The sequence below is a fragment of the Parus major genome, chromosome 7 (genome assembly GCF_001522545.3).
Source record: "Parus major isolate Abel chromosome 7, Parus_major1.1, whole genome shotgun sequence".
NCBI lineage: Eukaryota > Metazoa > Chordata > Aves > Passeriformes > Paridae > Parus > Parus major.
In genome coordinates, this window is record NC_031776.1 from 32,140,616 (window position 1) to 32,153,948 (window position 13,333).

At 42.7% G+C, this 13,333-nt stretch overlaps 1 protein-coding gene across 2 annotated transcripts in view; it reads left to right on the forward strand.

The window, feature by feature from the left end:
- The first annotated feature begins 2,213 nt into the window (after window positions 1-2,213).
- The window catches only part of SPOPL (speckle type BTB/POZ protein like), a 33,324-nt gene continuing 22,204 nt past the window's right edge, over window positions 2,214-13,333 (forward strand). Inside the window, exon 1 of one of the 2 annotated variants that reach the window (XR_001522854.3) lies at window positions 2,214-2,398. The gene's annotated coding sequence lies outside the window, so the exon portion shown is untranslated. The remainder of the gene's footprint in view (window positions 2,399-13,333) is intronic. The other variant, XM_015634994.3, reaches the window with a different exon arrangement.

Genomic DNA, 13,333 nt, shown 5'->3' on the forward strand with positions numbered 1-13,333 from the left:
GATTCATCTTTGCAGACTTTCTCTAGAGTGGGATTTAAGGGAGATGATGGTTACTATATACAAAGATTCACTTGACTCACTGATTTTTCCTATGTGCTAAGTTACTCTATTTAAATCCTAAGAATCCCATTGTAGACTCTTGAGGTACAGCTAGGAATGCACCCCTCATTTTCAGTAAGAGTGACTGAATTCTGCCCTGTGAAAAAATGCTCATTTTTCACTTCCCAGTTGCAACAGTGTCTCCAATCACTCAACTGTTCAGCTCACAAGGCCAAACATCCTGATACTCTGTGTTCTTTTTGTGCTTCTCACAATTGATAAAGGTTTACCGTGTTTTCTCCTAAGTAGTGGGCCACGTGAAAGCAGCCTGCCAGAATCCTGTTCACTAAATGGAGTAAGCACTGGTTGTGGATGTAAAGCTATTTCCTGCAAGGGTTGCTGTGAAAAAGACTCCAAATAAACAAAAAAAGCTGAGACATCTGAAAATACAGTGCAGTGCTGAACAGGTTCATGAAATAGTTCTGAGAGAACTAGTACTACCAAAGGCACCATGGCCATATCAGTGAAGTTTTTCTCTGCAGGATGAATTATCCAGGGCTCAGAGCCTCACTAATGCAGTTGTATCGATTTTGAGACCTTGCTAGCCTGGGTATCCTGACACAGCACAATGCTCTGTTAGCGTGTATTCTTAGTGGTCATTCTCAAGAGAAGCAATTAAAGTGTCACTGGGTCTTAATTGTCTCCATAGAGGATGTTTTCTTTAAAGACCTGTTTGTTTGAAAACAAAGCAAAACATATTGCTTAAGTTTTATTTTCAGACCTCCACAGGGAATTTTGCAGTACTGTGCATGTAACTTACAAATTATCACACCATTTATTTTTAGACGCAACTACTTCAGTGACATAGAGAAATTCACCTGGTTCTAAAGGAAACAGATCTGACCAACAGCTCTCAGAACTGATGGGTGGTGAACTTGGGTGGAGGGAGCAGAAAAGTCCTGGTCAGGGGCTGTGGACTGAAGATATTGAAGCCCATGCCAGTGCCATCCAGGAGCAAATCTGTGGGCAGGGTGAGAAGCTGAGAGCCCAACACCAGCCCTGGATCTGGGAGACCAGTCACTGAGCACTCTCCAGCCCCACTACTGGCGAGCAGATGGAACTTCTGTCAATTTCAGGTCAACATCATGTTGACAAAACAAAACAAAATAAAAAATAAGTAAATAAGGAGTCGTTAGAGGAGCCCTGCTGACCCCTATGAGCAGAGGTCCAGAAGAGGGCAATGAGGATAACTGGGGGACTGGAACATTTCTCTTACAAGGAAAGGCTGAGGGAACCGGGCCTGTTAAACCTTGAGAAGAGAGAGCTGAGAAGGGCCCTCATTAATGTGTATAAATACCAAAAGGGAAGTGCCAAGAAGACACTTCTTGGGTCACAGGGTGCTCTTGGTGGTGCCAAGCAATAGAATGGTTTGGGATAGAAGATGACCTTGATGATCATCTTGTTCCACCTCCTGCCATGAGCAGGGACACCTTCCCCTATCCCGGGCTGCTCCAGACCCGATCCAACCTGCCCTTGGACACCTGCAGGGATGGAGCAGCCACAGCTTCTCTGTGCCAGCGCCTCACCACCTTCAAAATATATTTTTTTTCCTAATATCTGATCTAAACCTACTGTTTCCATCTGAACCCATTCCCCCCTGTCCTGTCACTACGTGCTCTTGTAAATAGCCTTGCCTCATCTTTCCAGTAAGTTCCCCTCAAGCACTGCAAGGCCGCAATTAGGTCACCACAAAGCTTCTCTTTTCCAGGCTGAACAATTCCTTCACCTCAACCCCTCGGGAGAGGTGGTCCATCCTTCTGGACGGGCAAGAGAACAGAAGGCCACGGGAAGGCACTGGAAATTCCACCTGGGCAAGGGGAAGAACTCCTTTCTGGAACACGCCGTCCAGAGAGGGCGCGGAGTCTCCCTCAGCGGAGCTATCCCAGGACCATCTGGACGCAATGTTGCTCCATGTGCTCTGGGATGGCTCTGTGTGCCCCTGTGCCCCCCGGCAGCCCGGGAGCGCCCTCAGCCCCCGCCCCGGCCCGGCCCAGCCCGGCCCGCAGCGCTCCCGCCCCGCCCCGCGCGTTCCCGGATGGAAGCGGCGCGTCCCGCGGCCGCGTGACCGCTCCCTCCCGGAAGTGCGGCGGGAGCGGGAGCGGGGCCGTGCGGAGCCGGGAGGTGCCGAGCGCGGGGCGGGCACGGCCGGGAGCAGCGGGACTCGGCGCGGGCAGCGATGCGGCTCCGCCGCCGCCCGGGCTCGCCGCCTTTGCCTCCCGCCGGGCGCCGGTGACCGTCACAGCGTCCCCGCCCCGGCGGAATGAGCCCCGCCGCGCCGCCCCGCCAGCGCCGCGATCCGGTACGTGCCGGGCCGGGGGTGCGGGGGGAAAAGCCTTTGTTGTGCCCTCGGGCCCGGGGCAGTGCCGGGAGGAGCTGCGGGAGGGCCGGGCCGCGTTCGCCTTGCGCCGGGGCGGGCGGTGTCGGCTTTGCGCGGTGCGGGGATCCAGCGATCCCGGGATCCGGGGATCCCCCCCCGGGCTCCTGCAGGCCCTGGGTGAGCGCTGCCCGCCGCTCGGCCGCGGAGAGCCCCGCGGAACAGCGCCGTGATCGCCGCCCGTGCCCTCATTACCCCCCCCAAGTGCAGTTTGTTTTGGGAAGTTCGCGTCGTGTAAGAAATCAGAAGGGCGGGGAGGGGGGGTGGGTTGGTCGGGGGTTGTTTGGCGTCTTTGGGCTGCGGCAAAGTTTGTAGCAGGGAGTGAATGGTGTGTGAGGAGAGCTCCCCTCGGTTCACCGGCTGCGCGCACCATCTTAGACGTGCTCAGGAAGTGGAGTTGACTCAGGCTGGGTTTCACCTGATGATGTCGTCTGCTGAAATTCCCGGGAGTCCGGGGAAATTTGCATCACACTGAGGCTGTTCGAGGGCAGAAGTAGGTGAGAAAGACTATAAAGAAAGGAAAACGGCAAAACAAAGGAAACAGCATGAGCGATATCGACGAGCTGTCGGTGTATTTTTAGCTGTAGGATACTGAAATCAGAAATTTGTTTAAAAACGTATCTTTGCTTTGTGACTGTAATCTTCATTTCTTTTCTAAAGGGGTGTTAAAGGTCATAAAAATAGTATTTGAACAAAATGGATTGTCTTGAACCTCCTGGCAGGAAGAACAATCTGTGACAGAGTCAAGCAGGGTCCTTCTTCTTACTGTTTCTGTAGAAAGCATTATTTTGATAGATATCCCATATGGTTACAGGAATTTTTACCACAGTGGTTTTGAGCAAAATCATTTGTATGACTGCCAAGGCATTTTGTTTTAACCATGAGAAAAAAAGGTTAAAAAAAAAAAAAAGTATCCTTTTCTGTTTTTTTTTCACTAAAAGTTTTATTATTTCTGGACATAAATGCCTCTTTTTAGAGGGGCACTTAGCAGTTGTTGTCCCTTCTGAAAGTATTTTACCTGGCGTCTCTATCTGGGCCTTCTGGGATGTGTGGCCAGGACAACCATAAATGTTTGTGAAGGATTTCCAGTGTGTGCCTATTGCATGGTATTTCCCCCTCGCTCTGTAAGGGGATATTTACTCAGGAAAGGGAAAGTAATTTTTACATAATATGCCTTTTGTATATAAAGCTGCAGACTTGCCGGGCTTTGGTACATCAGCAGAAACTGCGTTTAACTCTCTTCTGGAAATCTGAGATTTGAAATATCCAGAAATATCCTTGGTGTTATATTCCCTTGAAACAGCTTTCTGCCAAACTTTTAACTTTGGTACTTTGCAGCCTGCTTTTAAACTGTCAGTGAAAATAAAGAATTACATTCTGTACTTGCATAGGCGGCGCAAGCTACTTGTTGCTATTAAAAACTTACTTATGCTATAGACAAATATAAAATGAATTTGAAAGGCCACCAAGTTTTCTTTCTGGCCCTAGTCACTGATTTCAGTGCATGCTTTTTACAGTTTTGCATTTTGAGTTGAAATCACATAAAACTACTTTTTTTTCTTTTTTTTTCCTATGGGTTTTGTTTCTCTGTTGATTTTTATGCATTTGAAAGCACCTAAACATAAATATACAGGAGAGAGAATGAAACCAATTGTCATTATCAACATAAGTTAGAGTGGAGAAGAAATAGGTGAGGATAGCAGTAAGAAACAGTTGACTAGCACTTAAATCTCACTAACGTCTCTCTTCATTCATTCTTCCCAGGTTTTCTGTCTGCATTGGTTGTTTTTCCAGCCTTGCATATACAATCTCTTCACATCTGTTCACTTTTTTTCTCTTTGCCTCTCATGCCCTTTTATAAGTGGTGGTAATTAGGAATTTGTCCTGTTGAATGTTTCCAGGCGCTGTGGTATACCCAGGCATAGGCTTCTGTGTGTCTTGCCTTACAAAACTACCTCAGCCTGCTTTTTTTCTTTTTTGTTATATTTTCCTGTTGATGACAAGTGGATATTTTTGGTGGTGTTTTTTCTCAGTTTTTGTGACAGGTTCATATGCTCCTTATGGGCATTTCTGTCTCCTTGTCAAGAGCAGTCTGCTTCCTGTGTATTTAGCAAAACCTGTTTGAGACTAAAGGAAGTCTTGAGTGAGATTGTTACACTTCCCAGAAGCAGCAACCTGATACTTGTAGTCATAAAATTCTGGGATCTTCAAAAAACTGTGCTCCCAATCAAAGCATGAAGACTGTGCATTTTGGCGTGTGTGTCCTGGGCCCTGCATTTTTAGGATGAAATAGATTTTTAGGATGAATTAGTCAAGCACTTGCTTCAGTGCTTGACTAATGCCTGTGGTCTCCAATAGCCTCTTGTAAATTGGCTCTTGGCACTGGCACAGGGTTCCCAGAGAAGCTGTGGCTGCCCCATGCCTGGAAGTGTCCAAGGCCAGGTTGGATGGTGCTTGGAGCATCCTGGGATAGTGGAAGGTGTCCCTGCCCATGGCAGGGGGCTTGGAATGAAATGATTGCCAAGTTTCCTTCAAACCCAAGCCATTCCACGATTCCCTTTCCCCTCTACAAAATAACGCAAGTCTCTCTTCACAAGAGACTTCCCTTCTTTAGATTTCTTGAGAAAATGTCCAGTTTATGTTCCTGTGACATTCTGTTGCTTCTTGTCCCACTCATATCAAAAGGCTTCTTACTGGAATTATCCCTTCAAATGGAAGTAGGAAATCTCTCATTCAGTTTGTGCTCGGTACTTAGTGGGGATCTGTTGCAGCTCTGTGGGAAGTGGAGGTGTTTGAGTGGTGGGAATTTAGATGTTGTAGTTCTTAACTGAGAGAGAGGGTCACTTCCCTTAGTTCAGTGGGTTTCTTAAGAGGTGTGTTACAGTGTGTGTTTTCCATAAAAGTGGGGTTTTGGTAATGCTTTAGCTATTCAACTTGTGTGGTGGAATTTTGGCAGGAGTGTAAGTTCAGTATTGGAAAGAGCTTAACCTAAAACCTCTCGGCTATAAACTTCAACTCTGTTGGTTCCATTTTATCCAAATTTAATAGCTTTCCAATGTGTTTTTTGGTAGCCTGGTTTAAAATTATTCTTTATCAGCTACAAGGTTTTTTTATGTTCTGTACAAGGAATCACTTTGCAACCATGCATGTATCTGTCAACGTTGTTGTGATGAGTGTTTGCATATAGCATTTGGGAAATGTAGTGGAAAGTCAGATAGTCTTTCAGCTGATTCAGAAAGTCATTGGCATGGAATAATCCAGAGAGCTCACATATCCAAATTCCCTGAATTAGATTACTTATCCTTGATACTGCTTTGCATCTCCCAGAAGCCATTTATCACTTCATTTTTTGGTGAAAACTATTATATGAACTACTTTTAATTTTAACAGTCTGCATCAACTCATCCGCTGCAGGCGGGTCGTGTGACATTTGCTCCTTGCACTATATTGTGACTTGAATTCTTAAGTAGTTCAAAGGTGAGGTATCATTTGATGTGTAATTTACCTGTGTGCATTACAGAAAGAAAAAACAATTGTGTGCCAGGGAATATGCAACAGAGTAGCTCTTGGCATAGGCAGTGCTGCTGCTGGTGGAGTAAATGTCTCCAGCAGTTGGGAAACTTCCAAAGTTCATGGGGTGGGAACCTCTTATTGTTGTGCAGTGGAAGGGATCACTGGGTGAAACTTGGGAGCCAAGCTTTCTCTTGGCCTCCTTCCTGGTTGTTCCTTTAATGTTCGTCCCCTCCCAAGAGCTCACTTACCAGTTGGTCAAGTCTTTTGCAAAATCGATTCATGAGCAGGGCTGCGAATAGAGATGAAGGAAATGGGGGGGGGTGTGTGATGACTTGATTTCTTTCAAATGCCTTGTTTTCTTGTGTGCTGAATGTTCAGCAATTAAATTAGACTTGGGTGTCTCTAAAAGGGTTTGGGGTGGTTGCATCAATGGTTGCTTCCTGAACAACTGAAATGAGGTGTAGGTGCAGAACTCTGGCCTGGGGAGTAGCTGGTGTAACTTTCTCCTCTGGTGTCCTACTTTCTAGCTCTGTTCCATGCTGACTTTTTCTTTGGAAAAGTTCACAAAAGCTTTCATTTTCCTGGCTTTCTTTATACATATTTGGTTTCTCATTGATGAATCTGCTTTCTCCATTAGCATGGCTTGTAGCCTATGAAGGACAGATGATTTCAGTACACAGAGTTTAAAATCAATGGGTTAAGTAAAAGTAAAATCTGAACACAAGTTATTTGTTGTTTCAAATGCTTAATAAATTAATCTAGTGATTCAGATTAGCTAATAATTTCTCTAAATTCTTTAGAAGAGACACATGTTTACTGTCTTCATAGAAGACAATAGGTCTCTGAATTACTTAATCTGTAGACATTACCTCAGCAACAAAACTATCACTCTTTAGGAGCAATTTTTCTTAAATTTTAAAACAGATAGATTCCTTGGTAACTGAGATTAATTTGAGAGTTACTTGTTTGTAATCAAAACTCTTGCAGATAAAACCAGAATGTTTTGTAACAAATTTATATAATGAGTGGTTAATATAGTTTCTTCAGTTTCATGGATGGAGCAATATATTATGAAAATATTTAATTTTAGCTCCTTTTTGTAAGTGTCAGATGTACCAGTGGGCATACTGATATTTACATATCAAGCTGAGTAACTGTTCTTGTAACAGGACAAAACAGTCATTTTAACTAACATGTCTGTGCTATGTGCAAAGTTAATTGAAGCAATTATTTGTGTACATCTGGATTTATACCTCTTTTTAGGTGTTTTTTCCATGCATTTGGGAAGTTCTGCATAAAGTCTATGAAATTATTTAAAGTCATATTATTTGAGTTGTAAAAATGTTATTCTGAAGATGAAGTTGTCTGAAATCTCTGGCTGATTTGTGTGATTGCAGGTTAATGTAATGCACTGCTGTACTCACTGTCCAAGTGGGTGTGATCTCACTCTTGGGTCTGGCACTGCACTTGGCATATGGTGGTTTCAGAGGAATAAAATGTATGAAATCTATTTTCAGTGCGTTTTTCTGATCTCTGCAGAATATGTCAAGGTAGATTTTTTTTGTTGTTGTTTATTTATGTGCATATAGCAAGCTAATTTAAATTAAAAATGGCAGCAGAATGATATTTGGGTTGTGATGGTGATAAAGCTTGTAAGAACTTCTTATACTGAAGAAGTTTGCATAAATACATTTTATGCAGGCTTTGCAAAATCCACTGGGCAGGTGGTTGATCCAGGGGAAAAAATACAGTAAATAAATCTGAAAGACTTGAATTAATACTGTTGCATCTCATGAGAGGCTTGTGATTAGGCAAGTTCCTGCCTTGCTTATGGAAAAAAAAAAAAAAAAGCCTTTTTAGTAAGGTTCTCCTAAAGCATGGGTTTTCCCTTCTGAAAAAAAAAAAAAGAGGGAGGGAAGAGAGAAGGCAGAAAGCATTATATAAGCAGAAGTGAAAAAGAAAAGCTTCCATATTCACTGACCTGCTCAAAATTTGTGTGTGGCAAACTATATCCAGAGTTAATTGCTATGATTAGTTATATTAATAAGATCATCAAGCAAAATCCACCTTTATTCTGTAGTCAGTGGTTTTGAATATTGTTTTACAGGCCAGGCATCATTTTTAATGATTAAATGGCAGTTGTGTTTGGAAATGTGCCATCCCCTCCAACAAGCGTGAGACTGCTCACTGAGTGCTGAGGGGAAAGATATATGGCAGTAACATCATCAAGTGTTAGTCTGGGTTACTAATAAATTACAGTGTCTGAGCCTTCAGAGGTTTCCAGAGTCACTTGTAAAGAAGGGCTCAGTGCTTGATGTTGGCTGACTTCTTGATTTGCTGATAGTAAATTGCCTTTTTCCCCGCTGTTTGTTTCTCTGCTCCGGGAGAGCGCTTTTCTGCGGTGGCACCGCTCCATGTGTGCGAGGTGGCCTCGTGGGGATGATTCACAGCGGGGTTGTGTCTCCTGCGGATGGAGGCAAAAAGCAGCAGACTCAGATCTGCTTCTGCTCTGCCTTGTTTGACAGCACCCAAGATGAAACCAAATCTATTTGCTCCACAGCCAGGCCACCCCGACAGGCCTGTGCCAGCCTCTTTGCCTTGCTACTTACTTGGGAAATTTTCTTCTGTCTTGAGCAACTAAGACTGTGTAAGTGGGGAAACTTACAGGAGACTGCCAAGCTTTGGATTGTTTTTGTAGTGGAAAAAGTGATCTTAAACAGATTATATCAGAATGGTTCTTAAATCCTGAGGTATAAGAAAAACAGTACCTGGTTGTTTTTTGAACAATAGAATGATAGAAGTTGTCTACTTGTCTTTGAAATTCAGATGCCAGTTTCTGTTGGACTAGTTTGTGAGCTGGACTCAATCATCCTTCCAACTCGAGAAGTTCCTATGAACTTTTAGGATTTTCTTTATCTCTGTGGGTCTAAACCAGTTTAGCTGCAGTCCAATCCTGAGATGTCAAGTTTTGCTGTATTGATGGCTTTTAGAGATTACTGCTTCATATTCACCAAAGCAAGTGTATATGCTGCTCTACCTCTTGATCTGCCTGTCTTTCCTAGGATGTGTCTAATCAGCTGTTGTGGATTAGTTCAAGACTGTTGTGGCAAATTAACATCAAATGCAGTTTGGTCCTCTGGCAGAATTGAGTTTTAGGCCTTTTTTCTCAGTTTCCTAGCTTTAAAGCATCAGTTGTTTTTTGCACAGTCTGACACTCGGGCACAGAGGAGGCCTGGAATGAGCTGTGACACTCAGGATCTCCAAGATGCAGCTGTGTGCACAAATGTGACCACTGCTTTGCCGTGAGAGGTAACAGGGCAACAAATGGCTGATCAACCTCCTCCTGGCAGCATCTGTGAGTATGAGCTTTTGCCTGCTGAAAGCAGTTGTACCAATGCCATGTGAGCTTTGCAGGTGATGCCAGTCTGCAGAAGTTAATGAGGAGAACATTCTGCTGCCCTGTACAGCTCCTTTGCAGCAAATGAAAGTGCCTGTCTCCAGAGAGTGTAGGCCAGTGCTTTTCACAAATCTTACAGATTTTTAAAGAAAGCCAAAATAACCCAAACCACCCCAGACTAGCTGTGAATCTGCTAGAGAAAGATTATTTTTTTTTGTTACAATTGAAATTAACTTTCTGTTGGCTTATACAAAATCCTGTTCCAAGTGCAAAGAAAAAAGTTAAGATTAGTATTTTCGATTTGGTGAACTCTTGATTGTGTGTAACTGAAGCATTTAAGGAAAAAATGTCTTCATTTAATACACTTTCACATGCCAGTGATTTGTTGGAGTAAGAGTAATGGAGTGAAACTAAGGAGGGGAAAAGATCACTTTGGCTGTATACCAGGAAACAAACCCGACAGCAATAGATTATTTGAATAGAATAGTTTCCCAAGAGGAATTGTGGTGGAAATACCCCTCTTTTGGGTCCTGTAAAACTAGACTGGGCAATGAAAATGAAAAATGCTGTAAGAAATAATATTTCATTTCTTCTCCAGGGAAATGCATAGATGACTGCTGTAGGGAATGGTCTGGGACATCTAATACAGAGCACAGTGTGTTTCCTGTATTACAGAACAATAATGCAAGGCTAATGCTGAGGGATTTTTATCAGTGAGCTTGGCTGATGTAAACTAGACAGTTTCAGCTCCAGCTCTGATGAGTACTTGGGCTTTCTTACAGCTGAGGTAAAATTCAGCTTCATTTTTCAAAGCTTTAGGATAGGAAAGCAAATTTAGAGAAAAGCCTGAAAATAGCATGTACACAACCTTACAGTTTTTACAACTAATAGTATTATCTTGCTAATTTTGAGCTGCTGATTTCAGTGTCATCAGTCATAGGTACACCATCATCCTTCTGAAAAGTTGGGCATTTCCCTTGTGCTGGGTTTTGCCTTGCTGGGGCTTTTTTGCCAAAACCACCATGAGGAAGGATGTGCTTTGAAATTGTGCAGTCTAAGTTGCAGCTATTTTGAGATGTCTGTGACCCCAGCTGCCTGCCCTCTCTCTGCTGGAGTTTGCTGTCCCTGGGCAGGGGTGACAGGGTATATATGGAGTTCCTCAGCTGTCACGGCCCAGTCCATGGTATTATTTTTTTCTCACTGGAGAAGTGTGGAGAGAGTCATGAATTGGCTCCTGGTGTGGCTGCTGATTGTGTCTCCTGGCAGGGCCAGGCTTCCAGCAGAGCTGTGGCATGGCAAGGGTGAGATGTTAAGCTTGAAGCACACAGGAGCAGCCAGAGCTTCTGATTGAAGCCCCAAAGCTTGGGTTTGTGTAAACTTGGTTACTATTCAGTGGTTCCAGAGCAAACATATGTACTTAAAGAAGCGTTTTTTAATATCATGTTCTAAAAAGCCTCAAGACTTTTTAACTGATATAAGCTGCCTCTTCAGTGTCATAGGAGTTTCCTTTGTGTAGCCCAACTGCTCTTCCCTTCTTTTGCCCCAAAAGGAGAATCTTTTCATGTTAGAAGTACTACAGATAATGTAAAGTATAATACCTCCTTAACCTATAAGTTTTCTACCTTAGGTGATGGATATATGTAATTCTGTTCACTCAAATGGTGCAGTGATGGATGGGGATTAAAATCAATAAATGCTAAACACTGTATTTAAATTTTCGTAGGTATATCTTGAGTATGTTTTCAGAGGAGATAATAACTGAACAAATTGGAAAACTGCCTGAGCTTAATAGACCTTTTAGACATCTGTTATTATGTTGTGGATCATCCAACAGGAAACTTAGTTTAATAGTTAGCTGTTTAGGAAATATGACAGCAATTCTTTCAAAAAGATCAATTGTGAAGGGATGCAAATCCCCCTAATTAAGAAAACAATTTTTTGCTAAGTTCATTTTTTTTCTACTTACTAATGAAAATCATGGGAATTTATTTAAGCTTTATTGGCTTATAAGACAAAGTCTTAAACAGAAAAAAATTACATTTCAAGCCATAGGCATTTCATGCCACCAAATTAGTGTGACCCAGGGTGGTGGGTGGCTGTTACACAAATCCTTCTGTGATCAATGAGAAAGGGACATGGCTTTTTTCATTTTTAGGCCTTCATAAGCAGATGCTGCCTAGAACTGTGTGATCCAGCTGGATGCAGGGGCAGTGCAGAAATAACTTTGTCTTTGGCCTTAGAATGTCTTTCACTTCAGACGTAACTATTTTGATTGGCTTTGTTTGTTTCCTTCATTTTTATATTCATAAATGTATTCTTTCTCAGCCAAGATTTGAGATGATGATGTTTTTACCAAGAATTTGCCTTTTCTGTAATTTGAAAAATGAAGGTGAATCCTGGAACAAATACTGATAGTTTTATATATAGCACTTACATATTAATTATATAATACTATGTAATACTTTATTCACTGGTTATCATTTAATGAGAGGAAATTAAATAAGTATCTGTAACTACACCATGTTTATTTTGAATGGTTTTTTGGGAGTTGATTTTACTGAATGAAGGATTTACTTCAGATTTTTCTTTTTATTACAGCCTGCCCTTCAAGTTTCACAAACTATATCTGGTTTCTGAATTATGTATTTACTAGGAATAAAAAGCTGGAGGAACACAATGTTATTTACCAGACTTCAGACAGTGATCTTTATATCAACCGGTGACGAAATATCAGTATTTCCAGAGAGGGGACAGAAAGTTAATTCATAGCAGCTTTGCATTTTGTGCAATGTTGAGCCCAGCTCAGGAAAAGACTGTCACCATCTGAGTGCAATATGCAGTGCATGCACTTGGAGTTTGTTGGTGTGACCCTGGAAGGAGCCACTTTGATCCTGGAGGCCCAAACCCTGGGAAGAAGGGATGCTGGAAGGAAGAGGCTCAGCAGGAACTGATCACCGAGTTCACAACGTGCTTCTCATTCTTGAAGGGAGCAGGACAGGGTCACTGGTTTGCTTGGAGAGCTGTCCTTGGGCTGGGTTCTGGCAGGCTGGATTTGACTTTGGGGTGTGTTGGGTACCCTGCAGAAGAGTTTGTTCAGCCATTCCTGGCAGGGATGTGCTGGCTGCAGTCCCTCAGTGAAGTGCCGAGGTAAATCACTGCTGTGGTCACTGTCAATGTGCAGCACCTGGTGTGCACCTGCTCTGCCCTGGCAGAACTCCTGGGACCTGCTTGTTGCACTGAGCTGCTCCTACAGACAGCTGGACCAGCATCCTCCTAGCAGGGCAGCTCCTCAAATAAGTTTATGAAGTGTTTTGTGGCTTTATTATTTGGGACATAGAAAATTCTTTGTATGTTCCTTTGTATGTGGTGCTTTCTTAATGAGCTAGTCACTTTTTCACTGAAAACGTTGAGCTAATTCCAGCACAACATGTAAGAGACTGGGAATGTGCTCTTGTCTAGTTCAGAGAGGTTGAAAAGTAACTTTGTTTAGAATAATGTTGATAAATACTCAATTTCAGAGAGGGGAAACAAGCTAATATTTTTGAAAGTCATGTTATTGATGTAGGAGGTCATTTTGAATCTTAAGATCTCTTCTTAAAAGTTAGGAAAATGGAGATCTGATACAGCTTTTGATGAAAATCTGTGAAAATACATTTTTTGGAAGGTAGGCTGTGCTTTCTTTACACTGTGTGTACAAGTAATTAATTAACAATAATCAATTTCAGATGGCTTTAAGTTTAGCATAAGTATTTGACTAGGAGAGCACTTCATTTAATTCCTAAATATGCTTTGAGAAATCTCCTTTTTTTCCATGTTGTTTCTGCCTACTTGCTCACTGTGGGATCAGCTCCTCAAAGATTCTAATTTAACAGAATCTGGTCTATTTGCAGAGCAATTATCAGGTGAAACCAGTACCTTCCTTAACAGACCAGTAGAACTGCTAAGTCCAT